We start from the raw sequence: 27,598 nt of genomic DNA, 5'->3' as shown, positions 1-27,598 counted from the left end.
GTATCTTCAGTAAACCATTCACACCAGAGCGCCCGATACAAGGAGCATTTTCCCTAAGCTATAATAAGAGGGGTTGATCTCTCTGATCAAGTATTGAAGCCGTGCAGTGCCATGCGGAAAACAAAGGTGTGGTACAAACAGCTGGCCATGCACATGGAACAGATGGCATTGTATAACGCTTACATGCTATATGTTAAAGGGGGTTCGGTAATAGCAGAATTCACTGGTTAGTGTCACCCACCATTACTACCTCCTTTATTATCAGGGTCACTAGGGTTATGCCTAGTTCCCCTACCTTTTCCTTATAACTAACGTCGATCTAATTGCTTTTGCTGCTACTTAAGGGAATAAGACCGTGTAATTAAAGATATTTATTAACATACAGTAATCACTCTCATATATAAAATACAGTGGCGGAGTATTTAAACTAGGGCTGAGGAGGGAGGTCAATGTAGAAAAAAAAGGGGTAGCCAGGTTAGAGAGGGGTCAGACTATATTGGTGGGGGGAGAAACAGAATGTGGGGAGAGGACTAGACAACAAGATAAGGAGATCCTTTCGTTACAAAACATCAGTGTAAATAAAAAGGCCCGATTAATGTCAAATCACATTTCTGATAATAAAAGTGAAAAACTGACAGGCAAGTTAAAGTGTATGTTCACAAATGCCAGAAGTCTAGCAAGCAAAATGGGGGAGCTGGAGGCCTTGATACTGGAAGAAAATATAGATATAGTTGGTGTTGCTGAAACATGGCTGGACTCTTCACATGACTGGGCTGTAAATCTACAGGGTTTTACACTTTTTCGGAAAGACAGGACAAATAGGAAAGGTGGTGGTGTATGTCTGTATGTGAGAAATGATATGAAGGCGAGTGTGAAAGAGAAAATAGTGGGTGAAGACTGTGAGGAGGTTGAAACCTTGTGGGTGGAACTAGAAAGGGAGGTAAACACTGAAAAAATTACTTTTGGTGTAATCTATAGACCCCCCAATATAACTGAGGAGATGGATGTTCAGCTATATAAACAGATGGAGCGGGCTGCACAGGCGGGTACTGTAGTGATAATGGGAGATTTTAATTTCCGGGATATTAATTGGTGTCATGGTTCAGCTTCAACTGCAAAGGGGAGACATTTCCTCAACCTGTTGCAGGAAAATTTTATGGGCCAGTTTGTGGAAGACCCGACTAGAGGTGAAGCTCTGTTGGATCTGGTCATTTCTAATAATGCAGATCTTGTTGGGAATGTCAATGTTCGTGAAAACCTCGGTAACAGTGATCATAATATAGTTACATTTTACCTATACTGTAAAAAACAAACGCAGGCTGGGAGGGCAAAAACATTTAATTTTAAGAAAGCCAATTTCCCCAGGATGAGGGCTGCAATTCAGGATATGAACTGGGAAGAACTAATGTCAAATAATGGAACAAATGATAAATGGGAGATTTTCAAATCTACTTTGAGTTATTATAGTGCAAAATTTATTCCTATAGGTAACAAGTATAAACGACTCAAATTAAACCCCACATGGCTTACACCTTCTGTGAAAGGGGCAATACATGACAAAAAAAGGGCATTTAAAAAATACTAATCTGAGGGTACATCTGCAGCCTTTGTAAAATATAAAGAGCTTAATAAAATCTGTAAAAATGTAATAAAATTAGCAAAAATACAAAATGAAAGGCAGGTGGCCAAGGATAGTAAAACAAATCCCAAAAAATTCTTCAAGTATATAAAAGCTAAAAAGCCAAGGTCTGAACATGTAGGACCCCTAGATAATGGTAATGGGGAGTTGATCACAGGGGATCAAGAGAAGGCAGGTTTACTAAATGGGTTATTTAGCTCTGTATATACAACTGAAGAAAGAGCAGCTGATGTAGCTGCTGCCAGTGCTGTTAATATATCAGTTGATATACTGAATTGGATGAATGTAGAGATGGTCCAAGCTAAATTAAATTAAATAAATGTGCACAAGGCCCCGGGACCAGATGGGTTACACCCTAGAATTCTTAAAGAGCTTAGTTCAGTTATTTCTGTCCCCCTTTTCATAATATTCAGAGAATCTCTAGTGACTGGTATAGTGCCAAGGGACTGGCGCAGCACAAATGTGGTGCCTATTTTCAAAAAGGGCTCTAGGTCTTCCCCAGGTAATTATAGACCAGTAAGCTTAACATCCATCGTGGGGAAAATGTTTGAGGGGCTATTGAGGGACTATATACAGGATTATGTGACAATAAATAGCATTATAAGTGACAGCCAGCACGGTTTTACTAAGGACAGAAGTTGTCAAACTAACCTAATCTGTTTTTATGAAGAGGTGAGCAGAAGTCTAGACAGAGGGGCCGCTGTGGATTTAGTGTTTTTGGACTTTGCAAAGGCATTTGACACTGTCCCCCATAGACGCCTAATGGGTAAATTAAGGACTATAGGTTTAGAAAATATAGTTTGTAATTGGATTGAGAATTGGCTCAAGGACCGTATCCAGAGAGTTGTGGTCAATGATTCCTTTTCTGAATGGTCACCGGTTATAAGTGGTGTACCCCAGGGTTCAGTGCTGGGACCACTATTATTCAACTTATTTATTAATGATATAGAGGATGAGATTAATAGCACTATTTCTATTTTTGCAGATGACACCAAGCTATGTAATATAGTTCAGTCTATGGAAGATGTTCATGAATTGCAGGCAGATTTAAACAAACTAAGTGTTTGGGCGTCCACTTGGCAGATGAAGTTTAATGTAGATAAATGTAAAGTTATGCATCTGGGTCAGTGGCGTAACTACCGCCGTAGCAGCAGTAGCGGCTGCTACGGGGCCCGCGGCATGAGGGGGCCCGTGTCGCCCGCCGGCACGGGCCCCCACCATGGCCGGAGGCTCCGCTAGGAGCCGCTATGGCTGCTACAGCGGGACGCCACTGAACACTACGGCAGAGCAGGGAGGTATCTCCCCGCTCTGCCATTAACTGGTTCCCGACCGCTGGCTGTATTTTAACGGCCAGCGGTCAGGGACGGGTCCTTAAAACCCGAGCCATAGACTTTCTACGGCTCGGGTTTTAACTTGCTGCCCGCGCGATCGGGCAGCTGAATGTCGGGTCTCCGGCTGTCAGTGACTGCCGGGGACCCTGAGGAGAGGATAGAAGCAGCTTTCGCTGCTTCTGTCTTCTCTGATCACTTGTACACAGCGCTGAATGCGCGCTGTGTACAGGAATAGAGACAGCAGTAGCGGCGCTGCCTCTATTCCTCCCGGTGATCATGTGACTGGTCACATGATCGCCGGGTGCCGTTACTTACAGACTGCTGCTGGGTCTTACTAGACCCAGCACAGCCCTATTAGTGACAATCGTCACTATGAGAGGGCTGATTTCCTCTGTAACTGGGGCTGCTGTGCAGCTCCAGTTACAGGGGAAAAGCCTGGTGTAAAATAAAGAAAAAAAATATATAAAGTTCCCCAAAGGTCTTCTTTGACCTTTGGGGGACAGACCATAGTAATAAAAAAAGAATAAAGTAAAGTGCAAAAAAAATGTAAATAATAAATACACATAAAATACCCCCCCAAAAAAATACCGTTCCCCCCGCCAATCATTTTTGTAATGCTAGCGCTGACCCAATTACTCTAATATAGACATGTAATATATTACAATTTACGGTAGACAATGGCGATCACAAATAAAAGGTATATTTTAGGGTAAGACTATGTTATTACCAAAAAAAAAAATAGCTGAAATGTAAAAAAAGCTTACTTTTTTACTATTATTTTCAAACTTTATGAATAAAAATTCTAAAATAGCAAAAAAGGTGCGTATAAAAACGATAAAAAATTAAACCTGCATTGTCTATGGAAAAAACGTCGCAAAAATCACGTCGTTAGCCCAACAAATAAAAAAGTTATAGCCATTAAACTAACACGTGCTAAAAATTAGCTAAACGGTGTCTGGTCCTAAAGGCGCAAAATAGAGCAAAAGACATGTATAGGGGATAGTCAGAGGTTTGACGGAAGTCAGAGGTTTGTCATGGAGAAGTTCAGGGGACTTTCAGTCCCCCGTTCTCCCTATCGCTGCCAGCGATCACTCATGTATCCCCTGTCCTGTGCATATCCTGTGGAGAGGGGATACATGTCTTTTGTAGGACACACTGTAGGTCGCATTTTTTTGGGAGGGGGGATGCTGTATGGCGTTCCCTACAGGGGGGGGGGGTGGCTGTATGGCGTTCCCTACAGGGGGGGAGCTGTATGGCGTTCTCTACAGGGGGGGGGCTGTATGGCGTTCTCTACAGGGGGGCTGTATGGCGTTCTCTACAGGGGGATGTATGGCGCTATCTACAGAGGGGGGGCTGTATGGCGTTATCTACAGGGGGGAGCTGTAAAAAAGGCACTATCTACAAGGGGGGGGTTGTGTGACACCCAGGGGAGGGGGGGCCCCAGTCAAAAGTTTGCTATGGGGCCCAGTCTTTCCTAGTTACGCCCCTGATCTGGGTACCAACAACCTGCATGCATCATATGTCCTACGGGGAGCTACACTGGCGGATTCACTTGTTGAGAAGGATCTGGGTGTACTTGTAAATCATAAACTCAATAACAGCATGCAGTGTCAATCAGTTGCTTCAAATGCCAGCAGGATATTGTCGTGTATTAAAAGAGGCATGGACTCGCGGGACAGGGATGTAATATTACCACTTTACAAAGCATTAGTGAGGCCTCATCTAGAATATGCAGTTCAGTTCTGGGCTCCAGTTCATAGAAAGGATGCCCTGGAGTTGGAAAAAATACAAAGAAGAGCAACGAAGCTAATTAGGGGCATGGAGAATTTAAGTTATGAGGAAAGATTGAAAGAATTAAACCTATTTAGCCTTGAAAAAAGACGACTAAGGGGGGACATGATTAACTTATATAAATATATTAATGGCACATACAAAAAATATGGTGAAATCCTGTTCCTTGTAAAACCTCCTCAAAAAACAAGGGGGCACTCCCTCCGTCTGGAGAAAAAAAGGTTCAAGCTGCAGAGGCGACAAGGCTTCTTTACAGTGAGAACTGTGAATCTATGGAATAGCCTACCGCAGGAGCTGGTCACAGCAGGGACAGTAGATGGCTTTAAAAAAGGGTTAGATAATTTCCTAGAACAAAAAAATATTAGCTCCTATGTGTAGAAATTTTTCCTTCCCTTTTCCCTTCCCTTGGTTGAACTTGATGGACATGTGTCTTTTTTCAGCCGTACTAACTATGTAACTATGTAACAGTAACTAATCACAGTACAGTATAAACACGGTATCACAATCCTAATTATACCGCCACCCACTTACCTAAACATACATAGAAGTTACGTTACAATACAATACACATAAGTTACTTGTAATTCTCACACGCTCACTATCTCTGTCCCACTCCCTCCTAATATAACTGTCCCTGTACACTAAGTGTTAATAATCAGGTAAAAGGGTCAACAGTGGGAAGGGTTAAATGTTTCAAGGGTTCGCAGGTCAGCAAGGGGTTAACTCAGGGACTGCAAGGGGTAGTAAGGATTAACTCGGGGCAGCAATGTGTTAACTTCAGGGACTGCAAGGGTTAACTTCAGGGACTGCAAGGGTTAACTCAGGGCAGCAAGGGTCAACAGGGACTCAGGGCACCAAGGGTTAACAGGGACTCAGGGGCACCAAGGGTTACTCTGGGACAGCAAGGGTTAACTCAGGGCAGCAAGGGTCAACAGGGACTCAGGGCAGCAAGGGTCAACAGGGACTCAGAGGCACCAAGGGTTAACAGGGACAGCAAGGGTTAACTCAGGGACAGTACTCAGGAAACGCAAGGGTTAACTTCAGGGACAGCAGGAGGAGACAGGGAGAGAGAGGGTTAAGTGTAGCTGTTGGAGCAGAAGCAGGAGAGTAGCAGGAGACAGCGTTGGAGGAGAGGCAGGACAGGAGAGGTGAGCCGGTCCGTGGTGGTGTGGGAGGCAGGCAGGTCCCAGCTGCTCCTCGTTGGTGGAGTGGTCTATTTAACCCTGCCGGTACGCCCGCAGCGGGGGACGAATGGCGCTCGCCCCCGGCTAGCATGGGCCGGCATGGTGATAATGTATCACCAGCCGATTCATGAGCGCCCGCGCGTAATCCCGCACGCGCGAGACTGTCCGTGCGCGCGGGAGATTTAAAATGGAGACAGGAGATAAAACTATTCCCTGTCTCCATGGTTTCCAAACAAAGATGTTAATTGTCCTGCTTTGTTTACCACCATATTCATGACCAGGGCTGTGTTTCTACAGCCCTGGCTCATGAGACATTATATGTATTATACATACTGTCACGGGCACTGGGTTTGTGGACCCACTAGGCCGCTCCGCCGTAGCGGGGAGGCAGCTGACCAGGTCGAAGTCTATGTGAAAGTAGATAGCAGACAGTAATGTTTAGGTACCTGTAATAGTCCGGACGGTGACTGCGGCCTCAGCACGAATGGAGACAGGTGCGGAAAGTGGCGCCAGATGTGGCGGGCAGTATCCGATGAGCCGATGGTACTTGATGTGGCAGATGGCACTTGACGTGGCAGATGACACTTGACGTGGCAGATGGCACTTGACGTGGCAGATGGCACTTGACGTGGCAGATGGCACTTGACGTGGCAGATGACACTTGACGTGGCAAATGGCACTTGACGTGGCAGATGGCACTTGACGTGGCAGATGACACTTGAACACGGGTAGGCACAGGAACAATGGGGAATACAGGAACGGCAACAGGGCACGGGTAACAGCAGGAACGGGAGACACTAAGGGACCATGTGCGAGACAGACAGGGAAAGACTAACAACGCTCAGGCAAGGATCAGAAGGGCTGGGGCATTCTTATAGAGCAGGGAATCACGTGGGTTAATAATCATTGATTCCATGTGCGCGCGCTGGCCCTTTAAGAGCGGGCGCAAGCGTGCGCGCGCACCCTACGGGACCCGGCCGGACGGAGCGGTAGCGAGCGCTGGCATCTCCTAGGAGCGAAACGGAGGCCAGCACAGATCCATGGCTGCGGGCGTCGGGAGGTGGGTGAACTACAGTATCCCCCCTCTTACGCCCCCTCTTCTTGGGGCCAGAGTGAGAGAGGAACTTTTTAATAAGAGCAGGAGCACTGAGGTTCTCTTCTGGCTCCCAGGACCTCTCCTCAGGACCAAACCCTCTCCAGTCCACCAGATAGAAAGTCCTTCCTCCTACCCTCTTGCGGTCCAGGATCTCCTTTACCTCGAATACATCGGAAGGGCCGCTGGAAGCAACCGTGGAACTAGAGGTCTTGCTGTAGCGGTTCAGGACCACTGGTTTCAGGAGAGACACATGGAAGGACTTAGGGATTCTGAGGGTAGGGGGCAGCCGCAGCTTATAGGAAACAGGGTTAATTTGTTGCAGGATCTCGAAGGGACCAAGGAACCTGGGAGAAAACTTGTATGAAGGCACCCTCAAGCGAATGTTTCGAGAGGACAGCCAGACTTTAGTCCCAGGAAGATACTGAGGCGGCTCTCTTCTTTTGGTATCTGCCTTATGCTTCATGCGTTCGACCGCCTGCAAAATAGAGGACCGGGTCTGTTGCCAGATTTGCAGGAAGTCCCCATATGCAGAGTCAGCAGCGGGTACCTGAGATGAAGTCGACACTGGAAGAGGAACTCTGGGATGTTGACTGTACACGATTTGAAACGGAGTGGAGGTGGTGGACTCACTTGTGTGGTTGTTATATGAAAACTTCGCCCATGGAAGAAGCTATACCCAGTTATCGTGCTGTGAAGAAATGAAGTGGCGGAGGTAATTTTCCATGATCTGGTTGATCCTCTCAACTTGCCAATTGGACTGGGGGTGATAGGCAGAGGAAAAGTCCAAACTCACATCCAGGAGTTTACAGAGGGCTCTCCAGAACTTGGAGGTAAACTGAACCCCCCGGTCGGACACAATGTGAAGAGGCAAGCCATGCAAGCGGAATATGTGCTGAATGAAGAAGCTTGCTAGTCGAGGAGCAGAGGGTAGGCCGGTTAGCAGGATAAAATGTGCCATCTTAGAGAACCGGTCCACCACCACCCAGATGGTGTTGCATCCTGCTGAGAGAGGAAGGTCCTTGACGAAGTCCATAGCGATGTGCTGCCAGGGGGCACTGGGTACAGGCAGGGGTTGAAGCAGGCCGGCAGGCTTGCTGTGAGCCACCTTGTTAGAGGCACACACCGTGCAAGCAGAGACAAAGTCCAGAACATCTTTAGGTAGCATGGGCCACCAGAAGTGACGAGCGACCAGGTCTTGGGTTTTACGGACACCAGCATGCCCAGCCAGTTTAGAACTGTGTCCCCAGCGGAGAATTCTTTTTCTGTCAGCCAACCGAACAAAAGTTCTCCCTGGAGGAATATCTCTAAGCTGCAGAGGATTGGCGGTGACAACGCAGGATGGGTCTATGATCGTCTGAAGGGACTCCACCGTGTCTTCCATTTCAAATGATCTGCACAGGGCATCGGCCCTCACGTTCTTGTCTGCGGGATGGTAGTGGAGCAGAAATTGGAAACGGGTGAAGAACAGTGACCACCTGGCTTGACGAGGGTTCAGTCTTTGAGCGGACTGAAAGTAAGTGAGATTCTTGTGGTCGGTGAAGATCAGGATGGGGTGAGCAGCGCCCTCCAGAAGATGTCTCCACTCCTCCAGGGCCAACTTGATAGCCAGTAGCTACCGATCTCCAATGGAATAATTGCGCTCAGCAGAGGAAAATAGTCTTGAGTAGTAGCCACACACTACTGCCTTTCCTTTGGAGCTCCTCTGGAACAGAAGTGCGCCTGCACCAACAGAGGAAGCGTCCACCTCCAGTGAGAACTGCCGAGATATGTCAGGGTGATGGAGGATAGAAGCTGAAGTGAAGGCCTTCTTGAGGCTAATGAATGCGGACTCTGCCTCCGGAGTCCACACCTTGGCGTTCACACCCTTCTTGGTAAGGGTAGAGATGGGGGCCGTCAGAGAAGAAAAGTTCGGAATGAACTGCCGGTAGAAATTGGCGAAACCAAGGAACCGCTGTATGGCCCTTAGGCCTTGAGGACGTGGCCATTACAGGACAGACTTTAACTTCTCAGGGTCCATCTTAAGGCCTTGATCCGAGATGACATAGCCCAGGAAGGGCAGAGACCTCTTTTCAAAGGTGCATTTCTCTAACTTGGCATACAAGCGATTCTCTCTTAGTCGCAGAAGAACTTGACGAACGTGCCTCCGATGGGTCATCAGATCTGGGGAGAAGATTAGAATATCATCGAGATAAACTACAACACATGTATAGAGGAGCTCTCGGAAGATGTCATTAACGAACTCCTGAAATACTGCGGGAGCGTTACACAGTCCGAAGGGCATCACTCGGTATTCGTAGTGCCCATCGCGGGTGTTAAATGCCGTCTTCCATTCGTCACCCCGGCGAATCCGGATTAGATTTTAGGCCCCTCGCAGATCTAGCTTGGAAAAAATTTTGGCTCCTCGTATGCGATCAAACAGTTCGGAAATGAGTGGCAATGGGTACTTGTTCTTGACCGTGATCTGATTGAGACCACGGTAATCAATGCAGGGTCGGAGAGATCCATCTTTCTTTTTAACGAAGAAGAATCCTGCCCCGGCCGGGGAGGAAGATTTTCGAATAAAACCCCTCTCCAAGTTCTCCTTGATATAGGCTGACATCGATAAAGTCTCTGGCAAGGAGAGAGGATATACTCGTCCACGGGGAAGAGAAGCATTGGGAACCAGTTCAATGGGACAGTCATAATTCCAATGTGGAGGCAACGTCTCAGCCTCTCGTTTGCAGAAGACATCCGCAAAACTGGCATACTGAGGAGGTAGATTGGAGAGTGACTGCGGCAGAGGGGGCACAACAGAACAGACTTGTGACAGGCAATGGCTATGGCATCTGGAACCCCATTGAAGAACTTCTCCAGAACTCCAGTCGAGTGTCGGGGCGTGTAGACGGAGCCATGGCAGACCCAGCAGGATAGGATTGATAGCCTTGGGTAGTATCAGGAAGGAGATCTGTTCTGAGTGAAGAGCTCCGACCCGTAATGTCACCGGCTCAGTGATGAGCATGATTGGATCAGGCAGCGGTAGACCATTCACAGAGGCAACTGCCAGGGGTCTCTCCAGACGGACTGTGGGTAGTTGAAACCGATCCACTAGATCTTGGTGGATAAAATTAGCAGCCGCTCCAGAGTCAAGATAGGCGGAGGAAGGATGTGATGCCTGTCCGGTGACGATGGCCACAGGTATCGATAATTTGGAAGAGGTTTTAACGTTTGGAGACATTCCACCTAGAGTTGCCTCTCCAACCAACCCTAGGTACTGGAGTTTCCCGGTTTCTGTGGGCATTGACGCACAAAATGACCCTTGAGGCCGCAATACATGCAAAGTCCAGAGGAGCGTCTGCGCTGCTTCTCCTGTTCAGATAACCGGACCCTGTCTACCTGCATGGGTTCCTCAGGTAGCGCACTAGGAGTGAACAATTGTGGTCTCTGGGCAGGGGGTGCTGGTCTGTGGACCCGGCTCTCCTGACGAACCTCTAGAGAGCGCTCCCGGATTATCATATCAACCCGGGTGGCTAACAGGATGAGGGCATCCAAGGTAGAAGGAAGGTCGCGGGCTGCCAATTCGTCCTTGATGTGAGAGGACAGTCCCTGCCAGAAGGTCGCCACCAGTGCCTCATTGTTCCATGCCAGCTTGGCTGCTAGGGTACGGAAGGAGATCGCATACTCCCCTACTGTGGAGCCTTCTTGCTTGAGGGTCAACAGAGTGGCTGCGGCAGAGGATGTTCGACCCGGCTCCTCGAACACGGCACGAAAGGACTGCAGGAACAAGGCTAGGTCCGCGGATACAGCACCTTGTTGCTCCAAGATTGGGTTTGCCCATGCGAGGGCCTTGCCATCGAGGAGGGAGATAATGAACGCTACTTTAGCCTCCTCGGAGGGGAAGAGATGAGGCAGTAGCCTAAAATGCACCGTGCATTGTTTAAGAAATCCTCGGTATGCTCTGGGATCACCGTCATAGCGAGGAGGAAGAGGCAGAGGAACTGAGCATCCGGAACAAACAGGGGGAGCAACAGGCAGTGGCACAGCAACAGCTTCTGGAGGAAGATCCGGGGGTGGAACAGCGAGTAGATCCAGGCGGACCAGAATAGAATTCACAACCTCAAGGAGTTGATCCTGACGAGTGCGTAGGTCATGCATCTCCGTCTGAATTTTCTGTACTGGGGTCTTGGGCTGGCCAGCGGGTTCCATGGCCTGAGCGTACTGTCACGGGCACTGGGTTTGTGGATCCACTAGGCCGCTCCGCCGTAGCGGGGAGGCAGCTGACCAGGTCACAGTCTATGTGAAAGTAGATAGCAGACAGTAATGTTTAGGTACCTGTAATAGTCCGGACGGTGACTGTGCCCTCAGCACGGATGGAGACAGGTGCGGAAAGTGGCGCCAGACGTGGCGGGCAGTATCCGATGAGCCGATGGTACTTGACGTGGCAGATGGCACTTGACGTGGCAGATGGCATTTGACGTGGCAGATGACACTTGACGTGGCAGATGGCACTTGACGTGGCAGATGACACTTGACGTGGCAGATGGCACTTGACGTGGCAGATGGCACTTGACGTGGCAGATGACACTTGAACACGGGTAGGCACAGGAACAATGCGGAATACAGGAACGGTAACAGGGCACGGGTAACAGCAGGAACGGGAGACACTAAGGGACCATTTGCGAGACAGACAGGGAAAGACTAACAACGCTCAGGCAAGGATCAGAAGGGCTGGGGCATTCTTATAGAGCAGGGAATCACGTGGGTTAATAATCATTGATTCCATGTGCGCGCGCTGGCCCTTTAGGAGCGGGCGCGAGCGTGCGCGCGCACCCTACGGGACCCAGCCGGACGGAGCGGAAGCGAGCGCTGGCATCTCCTAGGAGGGAGACGGAGGCCAACGCTCACAGATCCATGGCTGCGGGCGTCGGGAGGTGAGTGAACCCGACGAACCCGCGGCAATGGGCGCTACACATACACATACATAATATATATATATGCATTATATGTATTATTCATACACATACATAATATATATATATATATAAATATATATATATATATATATATATATATATACACATACATACATACATATATATATATATATATATATATATATATATAGGGACACTTCCCTTTACAATCCCCCTGTTGTCGGGGACACGACAATGCAATTTCGGGAAGTGTTTGTGGGGTTCTATTTACCCCCTCAACCTCCCTGGGTACTGGTAATGGTCTGAGATGGAAGGAAGTATACTATTGGACCTAGATACTCGACATCAGCTATCTCCTCAAGGACACCTTCCCGCCAGTCCTCAGACTCTGGAGTCTAGTGTCTAAAGAAACAAAACCTCAAAGTTCACAGAATTAAGATGAAATTAAATCTCCTAGTCCATAGAACAAAGCCTCAAAGTCCATAGAACGAAGTTGAAATAAAACTCACAGTCCATAGACCGAAGCCTCGAAGCTCATCAAACGAAGTTGAAATCAAACCTTCATAGTCCATAGAATGAGGTTGAAATAAAACTCACAGTCCATAGAACGAAGCCTCAAAGCTCATCAAACTAACAAAGCTCATACAAAAACCTCAAAGTCTATGAACCGCAGATTTCTTGTTCTTTCTTGCTTGGAATTTCTTCCTCTTGAGAGGCGTCAGCAGGTCTTTCCAGTTGCCGATCCAATTTTAGCATGCCGACCCGTGTAAGGCTACTTGTGTCCTCACGCGGTCAGCCTTGGGATGGCTTAGCCCACCTTTCAACAACCTTTTGTACGTGATCCATTACTTTCCCAACTTTTCCCAGCATCTTGATTGAAGACGAAACAATCTTTGTGAGCCGATATCCAGGTCTCTATCATGGCAGGTTATCATCCCCAAGGAGGAGGTGATGTCTTGGTCTAGGAATCTACTGTGGGGCGGATCATCGCCTTCCATTTCCCCTCTGACATTCAATCCATCATCGTATTGACCATACCAGTTCTCAGGTTGAGGTGGCAAATAACTACAAGGGAGTGTGAATACCTTACCTGTCCCTAAGGGTTCCTACACACTACCCAATCATACAAACAAAGTGAAAAATATTCCCCCACAAACCATAGGTATATGTACAGATAGAGATTCATGCTCAAACAGCATCTCTCACTACTCCTCCATAAACACGTGAAAGGTACACATGCAAATGGGGTGACTACAAGCTGTAAATATATGCCCGCCTACACGTACACACCCACTCGCTGTGGGACAGGCACATCCTCCATGAGTATGCCTATGTTGCGGACACATATCAACACCTAGAATGTCTATATGTACACCTTGAAAATTTTTAGAATCAAAAAGTTTTTATTTTTCCAAATTTTGTATAACATTACATTGAAAATGACATTCACAAATCCAAAGATACTAGGATAACATACAAGTAAAGCAAACAAACAAACAGAATTACCTGATAACATATCAATATTCAGTGCTTTATAACATAGTACAGCCCTTGTTCCTTTCCCAGACCCGACTTTAGTTCTGTGTTGTGACATACCCACTGTTCTGGGTTGTGTTTCGGTTTGTTCCCTCTGAACCCTCCTCCTCCTCTCCTTCCTCTCCTATTCCCCATAATAGGAACTCTGCTTCCAACATTCCCATGACATTTGGAATTTGGTATATTGAAGCTGTTGGGATGCTATCATTTTCTCATACATATATGTTGAGTTAATTATATTTATGATTTCCAGCACATGGGGCTGTATTGGGGATTTCCAATGTCGGGTAATGGTTAGTTTGGTAGCCATATATATATGGGCTACCACTGTCCGTGCATTAGTCGGGATATCTCCTATACCTATTAGTAGCAACGCCAGTTCCGGTGCCAGAGGAAAGCGCATACCCACCACAGATTGTGCTATTTGGTGTGCCGCTACCCATAAAGTTCGGACGACTGGGCAGGACCACAATGTATGTAAAAGGGTCCCCGGCTCTCCGCATTTCCTCCAGCAAAAAATCGAGTTGTTTGGAAACATTAAATGAAGTCTAGAGGGAGTGTAGTACCATCTCATGTGAGTTTTGATAATGGCCTCCTGAAATGAGGTGCAACGAAATATTTTATATATACAGTGAAGTGCCCTTTCCCACTGTTCCTCAGAGATGGATATCTTCAAATCTCTTTCTCATTTCAGCATGGCCACAGTTTTCACAAATATACTTTTCCCCCCCAAAAGATTATAGTAAAACGAGATCCCCTTTTTCTTCCCTCCCGAGTGTGCCAGGTGTCTAATAATATTTCCCGCAACATATCCGGTCTTGGGGACTACTTTTTGAAGAAGATCTCTCACCTGGAGAAACCTATAGAATTCCTTGTGTGGAAGGCCGAATCTATCTCTGAGGTTTTGGAAGTGGAGAGTGTTATGCTTATCATAAAGATCCTGTATCGAACCAATCCCCCGCTCCTTCCAGTTTTTCAGATCCAAATCTGGGATCTGGTCCTCCAAGAAAGATAGAGGGATCTGAGTTAACGGGACTTGTGAGTCTCGTCCCATTTTGGATACAAATTGGAGCCATATGCTATTTGTGACTATGATGGGCGTGAGAAATGTGGGTCCATTGGGTCTTTGCCATAGATTGTTAACTAGAAGAGATTGTAGGGACTTGCAACCACCTATAGAGGCTTCAATCTCCACCCATTTTTTATCCCCTGCGTTATTCCACCAGAATGTTGTCTGATCCAAAATGCAAGCTTTGTAGTAGTCTTTGAGACTAGGTAAGCCCAGTCCCCCAACCTTCCTATGTTTGGTAAGGGTTTTAGTCGCTATTCGGGGACGTTTGTTATTCCATATAAATTTTAGGAGCATATTATGTGCTTGTGTGAAAAAGGACTGCGGAATATGAATCGGCAGAGTCCGAAACAGGTAAAGGAGCTTGGGGAGAATCAGCATTTTGTATGCCGCCACTCTCCCAAACCACGAAATGATACATTTCGAATATTTGGATATGTCCTCATTTATGGTTGATAAAATTTGTTTGGTACAGTTTGTTAGAAGGAAAGGTCAGATGAACGCCCAAGTATGAAATATCTGTATTGCACCAGTCTAGTATAAATTCTTTTTTTAAAGTCAGGAGCATAGGTTGGGGTATGTGTATAGGAAGGATTTGCGACTTTTCCCTATTCAGTTTGTAATATGAGACTCGGCTATATTCCTCTAGAATCTTAAATGTCGCCCTAAGTGAGGTCATGGGGTTCGTACCCACCAGCATAACGTCATCGGCGAATAGTGCCACTTTGTGTGAAGACTCGCCCACTACTACCCCAGTTATATCGGCGGAGTTCCGAATAATTTCCGCCAGGGGTTCAATAGACAAAATAAAAAATATCGGGGAGAGCGGGCAACCCTGTCTAGTGCCATTGGTGATGTCAAATGGGGACGATAGGGTATTATTCACATACACCTTCACTGCGGGATTAGAGTACAGAGCCCGAATTGCTGTATGTATTGTACCCACCAGGCCAAATTTTTCCAAGACCGAAAATGCGTATTCCCAATTTACCCTGTCGAATGCTTTTTCTGCATCCAATGATAGGAAAACCGCAGAGGAAATAGATGTCTCTACTATTTGCAACAGGGATAACAATCTTCTGGTATTGTCTGGAGCTTGTCTACCCATGACAAATCCTGTTTGATCATTTTTGACTAACACTGGTATTATGGATAATAATCTGTTAGCTAGTACTTTAGCATAGATTTTTACATCCCCATTTAATAGTGAAATAGGTCTATAATTTGCGGTGGAGTCAGTCGACTTCCCAGGCTTAGGTAACGTGACAATAAGAGCTGTCAACATCTCTTTAGGAAACGATCCAGTTGTTTTTGCAAGGTTAAACATTGGTAGCATGTGTTCTATTAGGATGGCCTCAAAGGTTTTGTAGTAATCATTTGAAAAACCGTCTGGGCCTGGAGCTTTATGGAGGGGAAGGTTCTCAATAGCTTTACCTACTTCTTCCCTATTCATTGGGAGGTTTAATGCATTTAATTGTTCCTGCGAGACAGAGGGCAGTTTGATTTTTGAGAGAAAGGAGTTGATTCCCGCTCGCGTAGGTTGGGGTGTTGTGCTATCTTCTTTGAGATTATATAGAGATTTGTAATATGCTTGAAAGGCATTAGCAATACCCCTAGGTGTGTAGACAGGCTGGGAGTTGTTGGGGTGTTTGATAACTGGTATTCGTGATTTGAGGGCTATTGTTTTCAACCGTTTTGCCAGTAATGCCCCAGATTTATTGTCCTGAGAGTAATATCGGGTATGCATTATTTTAAGAGTCTTATTGTGTTTTTGTAGGAGCAGGCGTTTCAGATGTAGGCGAGCATTCGTCAAGGAAGTAGTGACCTGGAGTGATTGTTTCTGTTTGTTTTGTATTTCTAGGCTTTGAATGTCATCCATGGCCCCCTGTATATCTCTCTCCCGCTGTTTTTTTAACCTGCTGCCCATACGTATTAAAGTCCCCCTAATGCACGCCTTGTGCGCGTTCCAAAGCGTGAATGCATTAATATCTGGAGTGGCATTAAACTTGAAATATTCTGAAATTGATTCTCATACTTCTTGTGATAGCTGCGTGTGCGAGATTATGAATGAGTTAGCCCGCCACACATAATCTGATACTTGGGGATGTTGTGTTGATATTGTAATTGATATGGGGGCATGGTCGGACCAGTGTATCACCCCTATATCGGCCGCTGGGATATGATCTATCAATCTTTGGTCTATCCAGAACATATCTATCCTGGAATAGGATTTATGTCTAGCCGAATAAAATGTATAGTCCCTTTCACTATCGTGCAGTAATCGCCATATGTCATGTAGGTTCTCTCTTTGTTTTATTGAGCTAATCCTGTTTTTCCTCTGTACCCGAGAAGACGAGGTATCTAGCAAGGGATCGCAAATAGCGTTGAAGTCCCCGCAAATAAGTAAAAGACCCTTCTTGATAGCATTCACTCTCTTCAGTAGTTTATTCAAGAATCTATATTGGTTGCTGTTGGGGGCATACAGGTTCACTATGGTATATTCTACCATGTTAATAGAACAGTGTACTATGATGTATCTACTAAGTGGGTCCACCACTGACTTGTGTATTTGTACAGTGAGAGAACTTCGAAAAGCAATAAGGACTCCTCTCTTTTTTTCAGGGAATGAGGAGTACAATATATTGGGAAAGGCTTTATGACACATTCGCGACGGCCCTTTGTTAGAGATATGGGTCTCTTGTATACATGCGACATCGCATTTTTGCTTATTAAGTTCTCTCCATACCATAGATCTCTTGAAGGGGCTGTTCAAGCCCTTCACATTCAGAGACAAAATTTTAAGAGCCATCGGGTCTGTTATAGACTGGTTGTTGTACATGTATATGTATTTGGTGAAGTGAATATGGGTCAGGTGTAATATACTCATAGGTTGTGTTCCGACATCGTACCCTGTGTTTGATCAAACAGTATGTTGCGCATATCAGGTTGAACATTGAAAACTGAAAGCAAACATATAAACCAAAAACAGTAAAACAATGAACATACATTACCGCACCATAGTGCCTTGGTATCATGTTGAACCAATAGTTCTGGGGAGAAAGAACTATTAAAACACGACAATGCTCGGTGTGTGAGCCACTCTTAAATATCTTTTAAACGGTTCAGCTAAAAGTCAGGTACCACCAACTGCATTCCATTCTTTGGTCAATCGTCGCAGAGGGCGACCAACCCTTGGGGTGGATGTTGCTTGTACCACATGAATGTTCCACTTTTTCAAGAGGGCAATTCCCTCTCCGAGAGATACGACAACGTGGATAGCTCCTGCTCGGTTTATAATTAGCTTCGTGGGGAACCCCCATCTGTAAGGAATATCATGTTTACGAAGAGGATTCGTGATGTCAGTCAGGTCCCTCCTGGCCTGAAGCGTCGCCGCTGAGAGGTAAGCAAATAGCTTGATATTCGCGTATGGAGGTGGGAGCGGTTGTTGTTTTCTGGCCTTTTCCATTAGCCGGTCTTTAGTCGTGAAAAATGTATATCTGGCCAGTACGTCTCTAGGCACTGAGTCCGGGAGATTCTTAGGCTTGGGGATTCTATGCGCCCTGTCGATGCTAAGCTCGTATTCAACGCATGATGGCAATAAACGCTGTGTGAATTTCTTCAGGTATAGCTGTAGCTCTGCAGAAGGAACGTTTTCCGGTATCCCCCTGAATTTGATGTTATTCCTTCTGTTCCTGTCTTCATAGTCCACCATTTTAGCTTGTAGTTTGGATAATTTGTCTTCCATGGAGCTGTGGGAATCCACCACGTCATTGTGAGCCGCTGCAAAAGAATCCATTTTACTCTCCACCGTGGAGATCCTGTCCCCTAGGTCAGTTATAGTGTTCTGAAATGGTAATATGACTTTAGTAAAGTCCTGGTGTAAGGAACTACGCAGTGCTAGCAGCATGGCTTTGAGGTTGGGTTCAGACACCATTTTATCAGTAGTTTGAAATGAGGTAAAGGTGTCAGTTATTTCCACAGTCGGTAAGTTCCCCTCTTCGCCTGGGCTTGATAGCCGCTGTCGGTGTTTCTCTGGGCTGCGTACTGGTGATTGAGATCTACAGGGGGGAGAGGTAGGTGAATTGCCTTCCCTCCTGGTTGCCGGTATATGTATCCCAGGGATCGAGTCCCTTCTCTGGGGTAGAGGTGTCACCATCCCCGGATGTATAACTGGCGAGCATCAGTCATCATTTAAAGAGAATTGGCTAGTGTGCAGAGCTCCAGGGGCATCAGCGGCATCAGCCATCCTACCTTCCTGCTCTGTCTTGTCTCTCCTTGTTGAGGCAGGGCGGTCCCATTCTCGTGCTGCTGGTATCTGTGAGTCGGCGGCGCCATCTTTGATCCCTCCGTCGGGGAAGAAGAAGCTATCCAGGGATCTTTCTGTCCCCGCTTTTTGGGGCTTTTTCCTGCCCATCTCAGCCTCATTCCCCTGTTCAGAGTAAGTAAGTTAGTCGCTTATCGACGGTGTTTTGCCGCTAGAATGGTCTCTTCACACCGGAGCTCTGAGCTTATGCGACCATCCGGTTCGCCGTGCAAGCCACGCCCCCCACCTTGAAAATTTTTGTACGACGCATTGATTCAGATTTACACTTTACAAATATACACATACAATAATAAACAATTCTGGGTCGCAGGACTGTATCATTATGTCCTTAGACCCCATCTACGAATGTATTCATGGCTTTCTGCTTGACCTCGGTTTATTTGGTCAACCAGTCCTTTTCTTCGTCGGCACACGCAGAACAGTCCAACGTACATAATCGCCACAAGTGTGAGAAGGATTATCACTGTATGGATGAGCAAGTTGAAGAAGGAAGTGGCCTTCAGACTATATCTGAACAAGCTCTCCCACCAAGACACTTCCGAGTCCGCCTCAAGGTTGTTCACAATTCCTGCGATCTTTTTAGTGTCATGTTCCAACTGAATAGTGGCTTGTGGTCTGGAATCTTTCAGTTTCTCCACAACATCCTCTTCCTCATTGAAGTCTAGCAGGAGATTTCTTAGTTCAATGCCAAACCCAAGAGGAATCGCCTGGAGTCTCACAGGGGTGTCTGGACGGATGTCGAGCCTTTTTTCAGGGGTCACAGGAGTTCTTCCCTTCTGATCCGCCACATCAACGCCTAATACGGGATTAAGGGTACAGTATGCTCCTGGGAGGAGTATGCCTCTTTTGGTGCAGTTAGTCGCGTGGATAGTATATGAAACATTCTGTATTTGATACCAGCACCGATATCCTTGACCTATGTATTTTAAGTTTGAAGAGGATATTGGGTTGGCCTTCATTTCACAGGACCCCTCGCTATCCCAACACTGGTATCTAAGCACCCGGTCGTAATTACCTTGGCAGAGGATAGTATCCTCCTTCTTCCAAACATCCATCTGTGTCAAACAGATATGGATGGCTGCCCTCATAGGTTAGGATATCCGAGGGGAGCTGGGGATGAAACATCATGTTCTGCATGACAACACCCAGGTTTGTGGCACTATATCCCTGTCACGAGGGGTTCGTGGACCCACTGGGCCGTACCGTCTTAGCGGTAAGGCAGCTGGCCAACAGGACGCAGGTCAAAAGTCTATAGTTCGTATAGGGTACCTGTGGCAGCTCAGATAGTAGTGAGGCAGGCTAGGCAGGAACTTGGCAGCAGGTGGACGACAAGTGTGGAGAGGCAGGCTAGGCAGGAACTTGGCAGCAGGTGGACGACAGGTGTGGAGAGGCAGGTTAGGCGTAGAATACAGCATGGCTAAAGCTCAGCACGGCACTAGATCAGGATACAGGAACAGGAAACAGGAACAGGAAAACACTGGGAGCAGGAAACACTAGGGGGCCATTTGCAAGACAGACTAGGGATACAACAACAAAGCTCAGGCATAGAACTAGGGGGCTGGACCCATCTTATAGTCGAGAGTATTCACAGATCAGAAGTCAGGAACGAGGTCCGGTGCGCGCGCTGCCCCTTTAAGAGCGGGCACGAGCGTGCCGCGCACCCTACGGGATCCGGCATTGGTGAGTAGACGCGAGCGCTGGCTTCTCCTGAGGAGGAGGCTGGGGCCAGCGCTCGCCGACTCGTGGCTGCGGCTGTCAGGTGAGGACCAGAGCTGACAGCCCGCATCCACGGACATGGCAATCTCAGTCTTAGAGTGCCCGATACGGGTGCTAAGGATGAGGCGGTACACGTTAGATTCCGACACCCATGCCACTGAACTACCCACCAGTTGGTATGATTCATTGCAAATGAAGATATCAGATGACTTACCCTTTGTCGGAAGTTAAATTGGTAGTGGCCGCTATACAGTGAAGACACAATATGTTTCAAGTTGCCTGAGAGTTCCCCCTGAATCTGTGTACATGCCAGAGTGAGTTGTGTTCTATCTTGCTCCTCCAGGAGACCAACAACTAACCTTTTAAACTTCTCTCGTAGAGCAGAAGATAGAGAGGTAGTGGCATCTATGTGCGCATGCTACAAACCCTCAAGGACATGGTTTACATCAAGCTGGGTCTTAATACCTTCGCTGGCATATCTCCCCAGATTCCCAAGTTTACTCCTCAGGACTTCCAGATCCATAGTGTTCATAGCTCCTACTCCCAACGCACCTCCTCCTAGGCCCATGGCTACCAGATCCCGTAGTTTCCTGTTACTCCAGAGTCTATTTTCCTTTCTTACCTCTTGTCCTGCCTCTACCCATCCTCTTATCATGTCAATTTGGTTCCTCACGTACTCCTCACATCTATGATCCCAGTGATCTACCCTGAAATCATCTACCGAAACTCTCCATGTGTATAGCACTAATTTGTTATCGGTGATAATTCTCCAGGGGGGTGATAACTGAGGAGTAATGGGATCTGCCAATCTATGGGTAGTGTCGAAGAAACCCCTTCCAGGTAGCACCTTTTGGGATGGGTGCTCTAATGGGCTCCCTCTGCTTTGTCAGGTGGTATTCAAATATGGTAATTGAAGTATCAGCAGTGCACCGGGAGATCAATAAAGACAATAGCAATCTGTCGTCTCAATCAATATTCTCATTTATTATCAAGATACATAGGTTAATATACCCTCAGGGCGTACCCTCTAACCAGGGTGTTACCTCTCATGGAACAACCAATCATAACATTTTACACGTAGACTGAAAATACGTCATAGGGTACCTTCCCACTGAGGTCACGTGATCTTTCTAACACCTGCAAATCCTGGCCTACAAACAATAGAAATGTAGGAGGTTTTCATAAGTGTATGTGGTGACTTCATATATGTGTGTGAAATACTGAGATAAAGCATTAATTGGAAATATAATGATTATTTCAGGTCTAGGCGTTCTGCCAGACTCCTATCCACCAGTATTGAAGGCCACGAAAAAGAACACAAAGTAATAACCCATTCCCCTGTGATTCAAACAGAACCAGAAGGAGATCATTACAAAATGGAGAATACATATCTTCATAATCCGGCATCCTGCTTGATAATTCATAGTGTAGTTTAATACAGAGAACATAAGCAATTTGACCATCCATCACAAACCCCCCTTTTTCTCATATTAAAATACAGAGATTAAAAATTATCTGATTATAAACTTCAAACAAAATACTGAATAGGGCCACTACTAATAATATAATGCTATCACCAAGTTCAGCTTTGGGTATAGGGTCCCGTCAGTGCGTTGACAAGTCCCGTAGTTGCTTGTCTGCACGGCTGCTTGGATTTGTTGGACTCTACCTTTGTCAATATTTTTTATGGTGATAACAATAACAACATGCCCTGTATAAAAGTCCTAACATGTATATAAGATATAAGTGGCAAAGCTTTAATAAATGAACACACTTATTGTTACATGGTGGGGTGTTCACCCATTCACCAGGTTCTGGCCTTGTGCATAAAATCCCTGTGACATAGGGTATTGTTGATTAAAAGGTTTCGGCTTATGATAGACAATTTTCTTAGCCTTCTTACATAGCATAGGTATCAGACATGCTACTAATTTAACAAAAACGTATATAATCAATATTATGAGTAATATATGTAAAGCGCCTTGCATGAGTCCTGCAGCCCATCCTCCAATGCCTCTGAACCATGAGGCCGGGTTCAGCCATGACAACCAGTCTGGCCAATCTAGGTTCCAATCTTCTTCAGAATTGGCTTTCCTAAATTCCTCCTTTAATTGCTTTGCTTGTTCAATATCATGTTTAATCTGTACTGTCCCTTGGGGATCTATATAATGACAGCATGCAGGACCCACTATCTGGCACATACCCCCTTGACTTGCAGTTAAATAATCTAGTACAAGTGTATGTTGGTTAGTAACAGTAATAAGCTGTCGGGTAAGTACTGAAGATACATTTAAAGCATCAAATATTAATTCGGTAATATTGTCAAACAACTCTGCTAGTTTTTCTATGTTATGTGCATTTCTAATTGGTCCTCCAAAGATAGATAGAGCATATCCTAACTTGGTGTGCCAAGGTAAGTGTACCAATGGGTGGGCTTTTTGCTTTCCCTCCCTTTTGTACAGCATATGTTTTGGTACTTTATCATAAGGAAGTGCATCCTTGTCCCATGTCCAGGTAGCAGACTGTAACCTAGCTAGGGTACAGGTACCTGTGGTAGTCTGCGGGATCCATTTATATGCATTATGTCCGCACACTATATATATATCATGGGGAAGGTCAAACCATTGCATACTTCCTAGGGTTAACATGTGAGCAAAATGAACTAAGGGAAAAGACTGCTGTAATACACACCAAGGACAATTTGTTCCCAAAGACCCATGGTATACTCCTGTGCATCCACAATACATAGTTTCATTTCCTTGTAAGTCTGTTTCTTCCATATACCCTGGATAACGTTTACAATCAGTCTTACTTCCTGAAGGGAAGAAATGGCCGTATTCCCAACTACCATTATGTATGTACCTTTCTACCAGACTTGGTCTAAATACATCTGAGGTCTGTTGGGTTTTATTGAAGCTTATCTTTATGCCTATTATGGGGATCTCACCTAGTGTCAGTGTTTTAGTGACATTTTTAGGGACCCATTTTCCATTTTCCTTTTGTGTGAGAATCAGTGCCTTACCAGGTATCAGGGTTAGATTTACCTGCCACCAGGGATCCTCCATCCATCCTGCTATGGGTAAGGGCACACTGGTATTAGACCATGTATACCTTTTTGTGTTATCCTTTACCTTTGAGGGATCCCAACATGTAGTGTTAAGAAGTTCTTTCTCACTAAGGGGCACAGCCATGTATGGCATGGATTTTGAACTTATAGGACTGTGTGTGCATATCCAACAATCAGATAAGTTTGTTAATGCTGTTATAATTTGATGATGTTTTATGAATTTATTGTCCACTTCCTCCTTGAGAACTTGAGTCATCGTCCCCACGAGGGGCAACATCAACACCAACCCTGCCAAGGGCAACATCATCGATCGAGGCGACGTCATCTGGGCTGATAACCTTTTTGCAATGGCTTGCATGTATCCAATTGGCTCGTCCTTGGAGCTTCACTGATGTGGCGGTGACCAGCTGTACTTCTACTGGTTGGCTGTACCTTGGTTCCAGACTGCTCCTGTTGTGTATCTTTGTTACCACCCAGTCTCCAGGTTGTAGTGAGTGGGTACCTGAAAGAAAGTTTGGATCTGGAATAGAAGAAAGGATTAGTTTGTGTGTCCTCTCCAGTTGTTTGTGTAGGGCAGCCAAGTATGTGGTCATATTGTCATAATGCTTTTGTAACTGCTGAGGGAAGTACAGTCCTGTCTTTGGCATATTTCCAAACAATATTTCATAGGGAGAAAGTTTATCCTTCCCTCTTGGTGTGGTTCTTACAGAGTATAAAGCCAGGGGTAGACATTGTGTCCACGGTAAAGAAGTTTCATTCATGGCCTTTTGGATTTTTAATTTCAAAGTTCCATTTAGTCTTTCTACCTTACCACTGCTTTGTGGGTGATAGGGAGTGTGAAATGCTTGTTCTATCCCAAGGCTTTTTAATATGTTCCTCAATAGTTCTTGGATAAAGTGAGTACCTCTGTCACTTTCAATTGTCTCTGGTACTCCATAGCGGCACACTACCTCAGCTATCAGTTTCTTTGCTGTGGTATCTGCATTTGCTTTAGCCACTGGAAAAGCTTCTGGCCATCCTGAAAATAAATCAGTGCAAACAAGTACATATTGGTACATTCCCACCTTAGGTAGTTGTATGTAGTCCACCTGTAATCGCTGAAAGGGGTAGTAGGACTTAGGAGTGTGTTTAGCTGGTGTTTTGGTGGTTTTACCAGGGTTGTGTTGTGCACATGTCATGCAGCCCTCTGTATATTTGGCTGCTGCATTTTGAAAACCTGGAGCATGCCATGTCTGTAACACTAGCTGGCTCATGGCTCCCTTTGAACAGTGTGTTTTCCCATGGGCTAGGGCACACATCATTGGATACAGTGCTCTTGGTAGGCAAACCTTAGAATTAAGATGCCTCAACTGTCCTAGACCTATTGCTGCACCTCTCTCCTCCCACTCTGCTTGCTCTTGAGGGGGTGCTTGGTCCTGGAAAGCACGCAACAGGGTCTCTGTGATGGGTTGTAAAACAGGCTTCACAATCATCAGAGGGAGAGCAGCAGCGTCTTTTGCCGCTGCATCCGCAGCCTCATTCCCTTTTGATAAGAGATCACTGTTATTAGTGTGTGCCTGTACTTTGACTATAGCTGCTTGGTCTGGCATGTGCAGTGATTCTAAAAGTTCTTCTACTGCTTTTGCATTCTTTATAGGTTTACCTGCCGAGGTCAAGAACCCTCTGGCTCTCCATATTGTCCCAAAGTCATGTGCCACTCCAAAGGCATATCTGGAGTCAGTGTATATGTTGACACGCTGTCCCTTACCCAATTTACACGCCTCAGCGAGTGCTTTTAGTTCTGCCTCCTGAGCTGAGCTGCTGGAGGGTAGGGACTGTTGTATGACGGCCTTACCATTGTGGACCACTGCATACCCGGTGAGGAAATGTCCTTGGTCTTCGCTCCAATATCGAGATCCATCTACAAAATACTCAGCATAAGGGTTAATCAGAGCAACATCAAATATACTGTTTATGCCGTTTGATTCCATATCCACTAGGCTTTGACAGTCATGTTCATGTTCAAAATTAAATAGTTCATCATCAGTGGATAGTTGAAAAATAAGGGGGTGTCCATGTCCCTGTCCCCCCACTCCTCCCTCCTTTTGTTCAGAATCTAGGGGCAGGAGTGTAGCTGGATTCAGAACAACACAACGTTTGATAGTCACATTAGGGGACAGAAGAGTAAGTTCAATTTTAGTAAGTCTTGCAACTGATAAGTGTTTTGTCTTGACTGTGTTCATCATTTCTTGCACTGCGTGTGGGACTTGCACAATAATGTCATGTTGGAGTACAATATCTGTTGCTTTATCAACTAAAGCTGCTGCTGCTGAGACAGCGCGTATGCATGTCGGGGATCCTAGTACAATGGGATCCAGAACAAGGGAGTAATAAGCAAGAGGTCGCATCTTGCCTCCATGATCTTGGGCTAATACTCCAGAGGCATGGCCTGCCTGTTCATGGCAGAACAGAGTAAATGGCTTATTGTAGTCAGGAAGTCCCAATGCTGGCCTTGTAGTCAGTGACAGTTTCAGGGAGTGAAAATTGTCAATTGCCTCAGGTGACAGTACAAATGGGTCAGAGGTGAGACAGTCATATAATGGTTGCATCATAGCAGAGGCATCCCTGATCCAGGCTCTGCAGTACCCTATTAAACCCAGGAAAGTCCTCAATTGTTTAGGGTTTCTAGGGACTGGGTGTTTCTGTATGATTTCCAGCCTGTCAGGAGTTAAGTGTTTCATACCTTGGGAAATACAGTGACCAAGGAAAACAACTGTTTTGGCACATAATTGCAGCTTGTGCTTGCTCGCTTTACAGCCAACTTCTTCTAGGAACATTAATAGTGATTTAGAATCTGTTTCACTGTTCTCCAGACTCTCACTACAAAGTAACAAATCATCTACATATTGTAGTAGAACTGAGGACTGATTGGGGGGCTGCCAGGTGTCCAGAATATCTTTCATGGTACGTGAGAAGATATCAGGGGAGTTTGCGGCACCCTGTGGCAGCACTACCCAAGCATACTGTCTTCCCCTATGTGTAAATGCAAAATACTGCTGCCACTCTTTATCCAGCGGGATGGAGAAGAAAGCATTGGCTAAGTCTATAACTGTGAAATAGACTGCAGTGCCGGGGACCTGGTTGAGCAGGGTATGTGGGTTAGGCACTTGTGGTGTATTAATTATTGTCACAGCATTCACAGCCCGTAGGTCATGTACCATCCGGTACTGTACAGGTTGACCTGGCAGTGTCTTTTTCTTTACTGGGTAAAGAGGAGTGTTGAAAGGCGAGATTATGGGCACTATGAGATTGTTTTCCAGTAAGGAGTTAATATCCTTTTCTATAGCAGCGTCTTGCTGTGGACTCAGAGGATATTGCTTTATACATACAGGACGGTTCTGCATGTCTGGTTTTAAATTTACTTGTACAGGCGGCACATTTAAAACTCCTACATCCATCTTATCTTGTGCCCATAGTTTTTCTGGGATGTCTGCCAACCAAAGGGGAGGGGTACTGGGGGCTTTTTCAGTGTCCGGCATACTTGCCATACTAAGGAGTTTGCATAGCAGGGACTCTGGAATGGCAGAGGTTAATGTAGGTGTGCCAGAAGAAAAGTCCAATGCTGCTCCCAGGGCACTGAGTACATCTGTCCCCAATAAATTGTAGGGAGTGTGTGGTGACACTAACACACGGGAGACAATTGATTGTGTGTCATGTATATTCAGTCGCATTGGTTTTGTTAACTGTAACTGAAATGATGTTCCCTCCACCCCTTCACAATCTATATAGTCTGGTGATAGCAACTCTGCCGGTACATATTTGGTCTGTAATACAGTTCTGGCTGCCCCTGTGTCTACTAGAAAAGAGGTATTTTCCCCTGTGGGTAAAGTAACAGGCACCATCAATGATGGACCTGTCGGGGGGAGCACTGGGCAGAGGGAGACATCAGGGTTGCC

Source organism: Rhinoderma darwinii, chromosome 1 (genome assembly GCF_050947455.1).
Source record: "Rhinoderma darwinii isolate aRhiDar2 chromosome 1, aRhiDar2.hap1, whole genome shotgun sequence".
Taxonomy (NCBI): Eukaryota; Metazoa; Chordata; class Amphibia; order Anura; family Rhinodermatidae; genus Rhinoderma; species Rhinoderma darwinii.
This window is presented reverse-complemented; position numbering follows the sequence as displayed.